Raw genomic sequence first — 8,113 nt, forward strand, 5'->3', positions numbered from 1 at the left:
AAATTACCGAGAAAATTTAAAGTAGTAGTAAATAAAGAAATAAAAACACATCTTTTTTTCTGAAAAATATTTTTATGACCTGTAAACATTGCCAGAACTTTTTTCCTCATCAGTTCAGTTCAGTTCAGTCAGTCAGTTGTGTCTGACTCTTTGAGACCCCATGAATTGAAGCACACCAGGCCTCATTGTCCATCACCAACTCCGGAGTTCACTCAAACTCATGTCCATCGAGTCGGTGATGCCATCCAGCCATCTCATCCTCTGTCTTCCCCTTCTCCTCCTGCCCCTAATCCTTCCCAGCATCAGAGTCTTTTCCAATGAGTCAACTCTTCGCATGAGGTGGTCAAAGTATTGGAATTTCAGCTTTAGCATATTCCTTCCAAAGAACACCCAGGACTGATCTCCTTTAGAATGGACTGGTTGGATCTCCTTGAAATCCATGGGACTCTCAAGAGTCTTCGCCAACATCACAGATCAAAAGCATCAGTTCTTCGGCAGTCAGCTTTCTTCACAGTCCAACTCTCACATCCATACATGACCACTGGAAAAACCATAGCCTTGACTAGATGGACCTTTGTTGGCAAAGTTATGTCTCTGCTTTTGAATATGCTATCTAGGTTAGTCATAACTTTCCTTTCAAGGAGTAATGGTCTTTTAATTTCATGGCTGCAATCACCATCTGCAGTGATTTTGGAGTCCAAAAAATAAAGTCTGACACTGTTTGCACTGTTTCCCCATCTTTTTCTCATGAAGTGACGGGACTGGATGCTACGATCTTTGTTTTCTGAATGTTGAGCTTTAAGCCAACTTTTTCACTCTCCTCTTAAAGAAATGCAGAAAAGCAAAATGGCTGTCTGGGGAGGCCTTACAAATAGCTGTGAAAAGAAGAGAAGTGAAAAGCAAAGGAGAAAAGGAAAGATGTAAGCATCTGAATGCAGAGTTCCAAGGAATAGCAAGGAGAGATAAGAAAGCCTTCCTCAGTGATCAGTGTAAAGAAATAGAGGAATACAACAGAATGGGAAAGACTAGAGACCTCTTCAAGAAAATTAGAGATGCCAAGGGAACATTTCATGCAAAGATGGGCTCGATAAAGGACAGAAATGGTATGGACCTAACAGAAGCAGAAGATATTAAGAAGAGGTGTCAAGAATACACAGAAGAACTGTACAAAAAAGATCTTCATGACCAAGATAATCAGGATGGTGTGATCACTGACCTAGAGCCAGACATCCTGGAATGTGAAGTCAAGTGGGCCTTAGAAAGCATCACTATGAACAAAGCTAGTGGAGGTGATGGAATTCCAGTTGAGCTATTTCAAATTCTGGAAGATGATGCTGTGAAAGTGCTGCACTCAATATGCCAGCAAATTTGGAAAACTCAGCAGTGGCCACGGGACTGGAAAAGGTCAGTTTTCATTCCAATCCCAAAGAAAGGCAATGCCAAAGAATGCTCAAACTACTGCACAATTGCACTCATCTCACATGCTAGTGAAGTAATGCTCAAAATTCTCCAAGCCAGGCTTCAGCAATACGTGAACCATGATCTTCCAGATGTTCAAGCTGGTTTTAGAAAAAGCAGAGGAACCAGAGATCTAATTGCCAACATCTGATGGATCATCAAAAAAAGCAAGAGAGTTCCAGAAAAACATCTATTTCTGTTTTATAAACTATGCCAAAGCCTTTGACTATGTGGATCACAATAAACTGTGGAAAATTCTGAAAGAGATTGGAATACCAGACCACCTGACCTGCCTCTTGAGAAACCTGTATGCAGGTCAGGAAGCAACAGTTAGAACTGGACATGGAACAACAGACTGGTTCCAAATAGGAAAAGGAGTATGTCAAGGCTGTATATTGTCACCCAGCTTATTTAACTTATATGCAGAGTACATCATGAGAAACGCTGGGCTGGAAGAAGCACAAGCTGGAATCAAGAGTGCCGAGAGAAATATCAATAACCTCAGATATGCAGATGACACCACCCTTATGGCAGAAAGTGAGTAGGTTAGGATTGATTCTTGGGTTTTTAAAATGTCTTAATATTTTGCCATTTAGTTACTTTGTAATTTGAGAAATCTAGATTTGAACAATCATTAAATAATGATAAAATGGATAAATATACTACCATTTAATTTTCAACAAATATTCTCCCTCATACAATGCCAAATTATAGAGTAAATCTTATAATAGGCAAACTATATTTCATTTGGCTTTATTCACCATCAAATACTTGTACTATATTCACTAAAAAGCAAATTTATAAATACAAAATGGATTTCTTTTGATAGAAAAATAATCATAGTGCCAAGCCATTTAAACTTTCAGATTGCATCGAATTTGAAGATGAGGGAATTTGAACATTGGAAAATTTATTGCTAATGAGGCAGGTAACACCAATAGCTGTGGAGAAAACCCCACAAAATTTAACATCAAAAAAATGAATTAAATATTTCCCAAAACTGGAGACAAAAACATTATGTTCTGCATAATAAATATTTTTGACCCACTTTCATTTTGATTCATTCTTGTCTTCACCTGTAGAATAACATGAACATTGCTACTGCTGCTGCTAAGTCACTTCAGTCGTGTCCGACTCTGTGCGACCCCATAGACGGCAGCCCACCAGGCTTCCCCATCCCTGGGAGTCTGCATGCAAGAACACTGGAGTGGGTACTGTGAACATTAGATAGTACTTAACATGTACCCCAAGGTAAATTATTTCCTGCAACAGTCAGAACCTCCCAAATTCTACATCGCTCATCCATAGCAAGTTCCCCTGTATCTATCTTTGTTCAACAGTGTGACAGCAGAAGCATGGATTACATGCCCACACTGACTGATCACACCTATGTCTGTGCCTTGAGATTTCACCAGATTGGAGGACAAGCTTGGTCAGAAACACAGCTAGGACGAGCTCTCTCAACTGGCCTTTCACCTCTGCTTTTAGAGTAGGAGGTCCATGTTGGTATGTATGACTGGTTTCAGAGACATCATATCAGAAAAAGATAGCCAATGATCCAATAGCATTCAATATTCCCACACAGAAAGTTTCCACTGGTTTCAGTATTTCATTTACTTCACACCCTTCAGACAAGAATCATAGAGAACTAAAATGCCAAATTTTATGAAGATTTCATAGATCAAACCATTTGTGAACTTTAGCAGCCAACATAAACTTGAAAAATAAAGGCCAACTTTCAGACTCTCATGCAGGTGGGAAATAACTAAATTCAAAAACCCTAAAAATAAATTACCTGACATCATTTCTAGATAAAAATTCAAAATATCAAACTGTGAGTAAGTATCAGCCTATATTTTTAAGAAACATCCTAAGGATATCCAACCTGATTGATACAGTACAGTAAATATATCCAATATTGGGTTGACTGATTTGAATAACAGCAGATTTCCATTTCTTTCTTGTTCAGACAAGAATCTTGAACTAAAATGCCAAATTTTATGAAATTTGAAGAATCAAATGATACTGAACATTCAGCCAAAAAAACTGAAAATGACAGCTGTCAGATTGAAAATCTTAAAATAAAAAAAGTTGCCCTTTAAATGCATCAAATTTCAAAGAAATCTATTCCAACCTGATTGATACAGTAAGTAAATTATCCAAAAGCATTCTTTGAAAAAATCATTACATTTGTTTAAATATAATGAGAATGTCATTTCATTTTATTTTATTTTTTTATTTTATTTTTAAGTGCAATATTGTATTAAACAGAAACAACAACAAAAAAGGATTGCATTTTGGCTCTTGTTTGTACCATTTTTCATTTTCTTTTTTTCTCTCTTAAGAACTAGAATAGATCTGTGCACCTAAAATATGACAACAGTGCTCCAAATCTTAAAATGTTTTTCTTCAAAATGCATCAAAAAAAACAATTGAACAGACAATTTTAAAAGCATTGTTTAAAAATCATTACATGTTTAAATACAATGAGAATGTCTGAGCCCTATTTTACCTCAGAAATAAGTGACTGAACTGAACTGAAACAAAAACAATAAAAAAATTACTTTTTGTCTCTACACCATTTGTTGTTTGTTTTTTTTTTCCTCTTATGAAATAGCACTTTTAAAATGGCAGTGCTCCAGATTTTATCTTTTCTCAAAATGCCCAATATTTGCAAAAGTGTTTTTCTGGTTTTAAATAAAGGTCTCAGGCATGGCACATGACTCCAGTACTTTTGCCTGAAAAAACCCAAAGACAGAAGGAGCCTTTGGTCAGCTACACTATTTGAAGTCTTTTCAAAAGCACTTTTAAATGGCTTGGGATTCCTTCTTCTTGCAAAAGTGTTTTTCTCCTTTTAAATAAAGGTAGTGCATTTTTGGGGGCTTTCCTGATAGCTCAGCTGCTAAGCAGGTAAAGAATCCACCAGCAATGCAGAAGATCCCAGTTGGGTTCCTGGGTCAGGAAGATAACATGAAGAAGGGATAGTCTACCTACTGCAGTATTCTTAGGCTGGTGGTTCAGATGGTAAAGAATCTACCTGCAGTATGGGAGACCTGGGTTTGATCCCCTGGAGGAGGTCATGGCAACCCACTCCAGTATTCTTGCATGGAAAATCCTCATGGACAGAGGAGGCTGGCAGGCTACAGTCTTTATGTTTTAACCTCTTACCCACCAGGGAAGCCTTGGGGTTGCAAAGAGTTGGAACACAATTGAGGAACTAAGCATAGCACAATTTTTAGATCTTCTAGTGTGTCAGTTCAGTTGCTCACTTGTGTCTGACTCTTTGTGATCTCATGGACTGCAGCACGCCAGGCCTCCCTGTCCATCACAAACTCCCAGAGTTTACTCAAACTCATGTCCATTGAGTCAGTGATGCCATCCAACCGTCTCATCCATTGTCATCCCCTTCTCCTCCCACCTTCAATCTTTCCCAGCATCAGGGTCTTTTCAAATGAGTCAGTTCTTTGCATCAGGTGGCCAAAATATTGGAGCTTCAGCTTCAGCATCAGTCCTACCAATGAATATTCAGGACTGGTTTCCTTTAGGATGGACTGATTGGATCTCCTTGCTGTCCAAGGGAGTCTCAAGAGTCTTCTCCAATAGCACAGTTCAAAAGCATCAATTCTTTGGCTCTCAGCTTTCTTTATAGTCCAAATCTCACATCCATACAGGACTCCTGGAAAAACCATACCTTTGACTAGATGGACCTTTGTTGGCAAAGTAATGTCTCTGCTTTTTAATATGCTGTCTAGGTTGGTCATAACTTTCCTTCCAAGGAGCAAGAGACTTTAATTTCATGGCTGCAGTCACCATCTGCAGTGATTTTGAGCCCCCCAAAAAAAGCCTGTCACTGTTTCCATTGTTTCCCCATCTGTTTGCCATGAAGTGATGGGACCAGATGCCATGATCTTAGTTTTCTGAATGTTGAGCTTTAAGCCAACTTTTTCACTCTCCTCTTTCACTTTTTTCAAGAGGCTTTTTAGTTCCTCTTCACTTTCTGCCATAAGTGGGTGTCGTCTGCATATCTCAGGTTATTGATATTTCTCCCAGCAATCTTGATTTCAGCTTGTGCTTCATCCAGGCCAGCGTTTCTCATGATGTACTCTGCATATAAGTTAAATAAGTAGGGTGACAATATACAGCCTGACATACTCCTCTCCTGATTTGAAACCAGTCTGTTTTTCCATGTCCAGTTCTAAATGCAGCTTCTTGACCTGCATATAGATTTCTCAGGAGGCAGGTTGGGTGGTCTGGTGTTCCCATCTCTTTCTGAATTTTCCACAGTTTGTTGTGATCCACACAGCCAAAGGCTTTGGCATAGTCAATAAAGCAGAAGTAAATGCTTTTCTGGAGGTCTCTTGTTTTTTTTAATATAAATTTATTTATTTTAATTGGAGGTTAATTACTTTATAATATTGTATTGGTTTTGCCATACATCAACATGAATCCACCATAGGTATACACGTGTTCCCCATCCTGACCCCCCCTCCTTCCTCCCTCCCCGTATCATCCCTCTGGGTCGTCTCTGCACCAGCCCCAAGCATCCAGTATCATGTATTGAACCTGGACTGGTGACTCATTTCATATATGATATTATATATGTTTCAATGCCATTTATAATAGCCAGGACATGGAAGCAACCTAGATGTCCATCAGCAGATGAATGGATAAGAAAGCTGTGGTACATATACACAATGGAGTATTACTCAGCCATTAAAAAGAATACATTTGAATCAGTTCTAATGAGGTAGATGAAACTGGAGCCTATTATACAGAGTGAACTAAGCCAGAAAGAAAAACACCAATACAGTATACTAACACATATATGTGGAATTTAGAAAGATGGTAACAATAACCCTGTATGTGAGACAGCAAAAGAGACACAGATGTATAGAACAGTCTTTTGGTCTCTTGCTTTTTTGATGATCCAATGGATGTTGGAAACTTGATCTCTGCTTCCTCTGCCTTTCCTAAAGCCAGTTTGAACATCTGGAAGTTCTCAGTTCACGTACCATTGAAGCCTGGCTTGGAGAATTTTGAGCATTACTTTGCTAGCAAATGAGATGAGTGCAATTGTGCAGTAGTTTGAACAGTCCTTGGCATTGCCTTTCTTTGGGATTGGAATGAAACCTGACCTTTTCTAGTCCTGTGGCCACTGCTGAATTTTCCAAAATTGCTGGCATATTGAGTTCAGCACTTTCACAGCATCATCTTTCAGGATTTGCAATAGCTCAACTGGAATTCCATCACTTCCATTAGCTTTGTTCATAGTGATGCTTTCTAAGGCCCACTTGACTTCACATTCCAAGATGTCTGGCTCTAGGCAAGTGATCTGGGTGCTTATCTGAGTCATGAAGATCTTTTTTATATAGTTCTTCTGTGTATTCTTGCCACCTCTTCTTAATATCTTCTGCTTCTGTTAGGCCCATACCATTTCTGTCCTTTATTGTACCCATCTTTGCATGAAATGTTCCCTTGGTACCTCTAATCTTCTTAAAGAGATCTCTACTCTTTCCCATTCTATTGTTTTCCTCTATTCTTTGCACTGGTCACTGAGGAAGGCTTTCTTATCTCTCCTAGCTATTCTTTGGAACTCTGCATTTAGATGAATATATCTTTCCTTTTCTCCTTTGCCTTTAGCTTCTCTTCTTTTCTCAGCTATTTGTAAGGCCTCCTCAGAAAACCATCTTGCCTCTTTGCATTTCTTTTTCTTGGGGATGATCTTGACCACTGCCTCCTATACAGTGTCACAAAGCTCCATCCATAGTTCTTCAGGCACTCTGTTTATCAGATCTAATGGATCTTACAGTATATGATAACAATTTCTCAGAGGCATTTAAAAATGGAAAATGTAAATAACACAACTAGAGGTCCAGTTGTCCTTTTAATTGGAGCCCAAAGTCTCCTATTTTCTGGAGGTGTGTGATAAGCTAAACTCTCTTCAACTCGCCTAAGTGTGAGGATTTCCTGTTCAAACCTGAAGTGACACATTGACGACAAATCAATATTTTCCATTCTAGCTTCACTCTGAGCCTTCACAGGGCAGCCTGTGAAGGTCACAGACATTGCTTATCTTGACCGGGTTGTAAGTTTTTAAATTTCTCCTTTCATTACCAGCTATAGCAGGTCTCTTTTTAGAGAGTAACCTGATCTGCACACTAAAGAATGCACAACTTCCTGGCCAACAGAAGGTATGTGTCCCTCCTCTCCTGTCTCTCTGCTAGACCGTCTCACTTAGTGGGAACTAACAAATGTTAGAGGGGATGCAACTGAGCTATAGTAAATATACAACAAAATCAAAGTAGAACATTGTTTTTTTTTTTAATAATTTGGTATAAACAATAACCATAAAATACCAAATATTGGGTGATTTCTCCAAGTATTCAAATTATTGTCTGTAGAATGCTAGTCAAGTGAATACACACATGCATATTTGGGTGTGGATATAATATTAAGTGAAATTTATTGACCTCATGATAGGGAACAATTAGTTTTGGATTTTATAATCAGTAGATGGTAAGCTTTTTGTATAATAATATGTTTATACATATTTTGCTCAACATCTATAAACAGATTCTTGGAAAGGAATTCATTATATAGCAAAAGGCCAAACATAATTCCTCCTATATGTTTTAGATTGAATAAAAAACCTAAT

This window comes from Bos mutus, chromosome 5 (genome assembly GCF_027580195.1).
Source record: "Bos mutus isolate GX-2022 chromosome 5, NWIPB_WYAK_1.1, whole genome shotgun sequence".
Lineage (NCBI taxonomy): Eukaryota > Metazoa > Chordata > Mammalia > Artiodactyla > Bovidae > Bos > Bos mutus.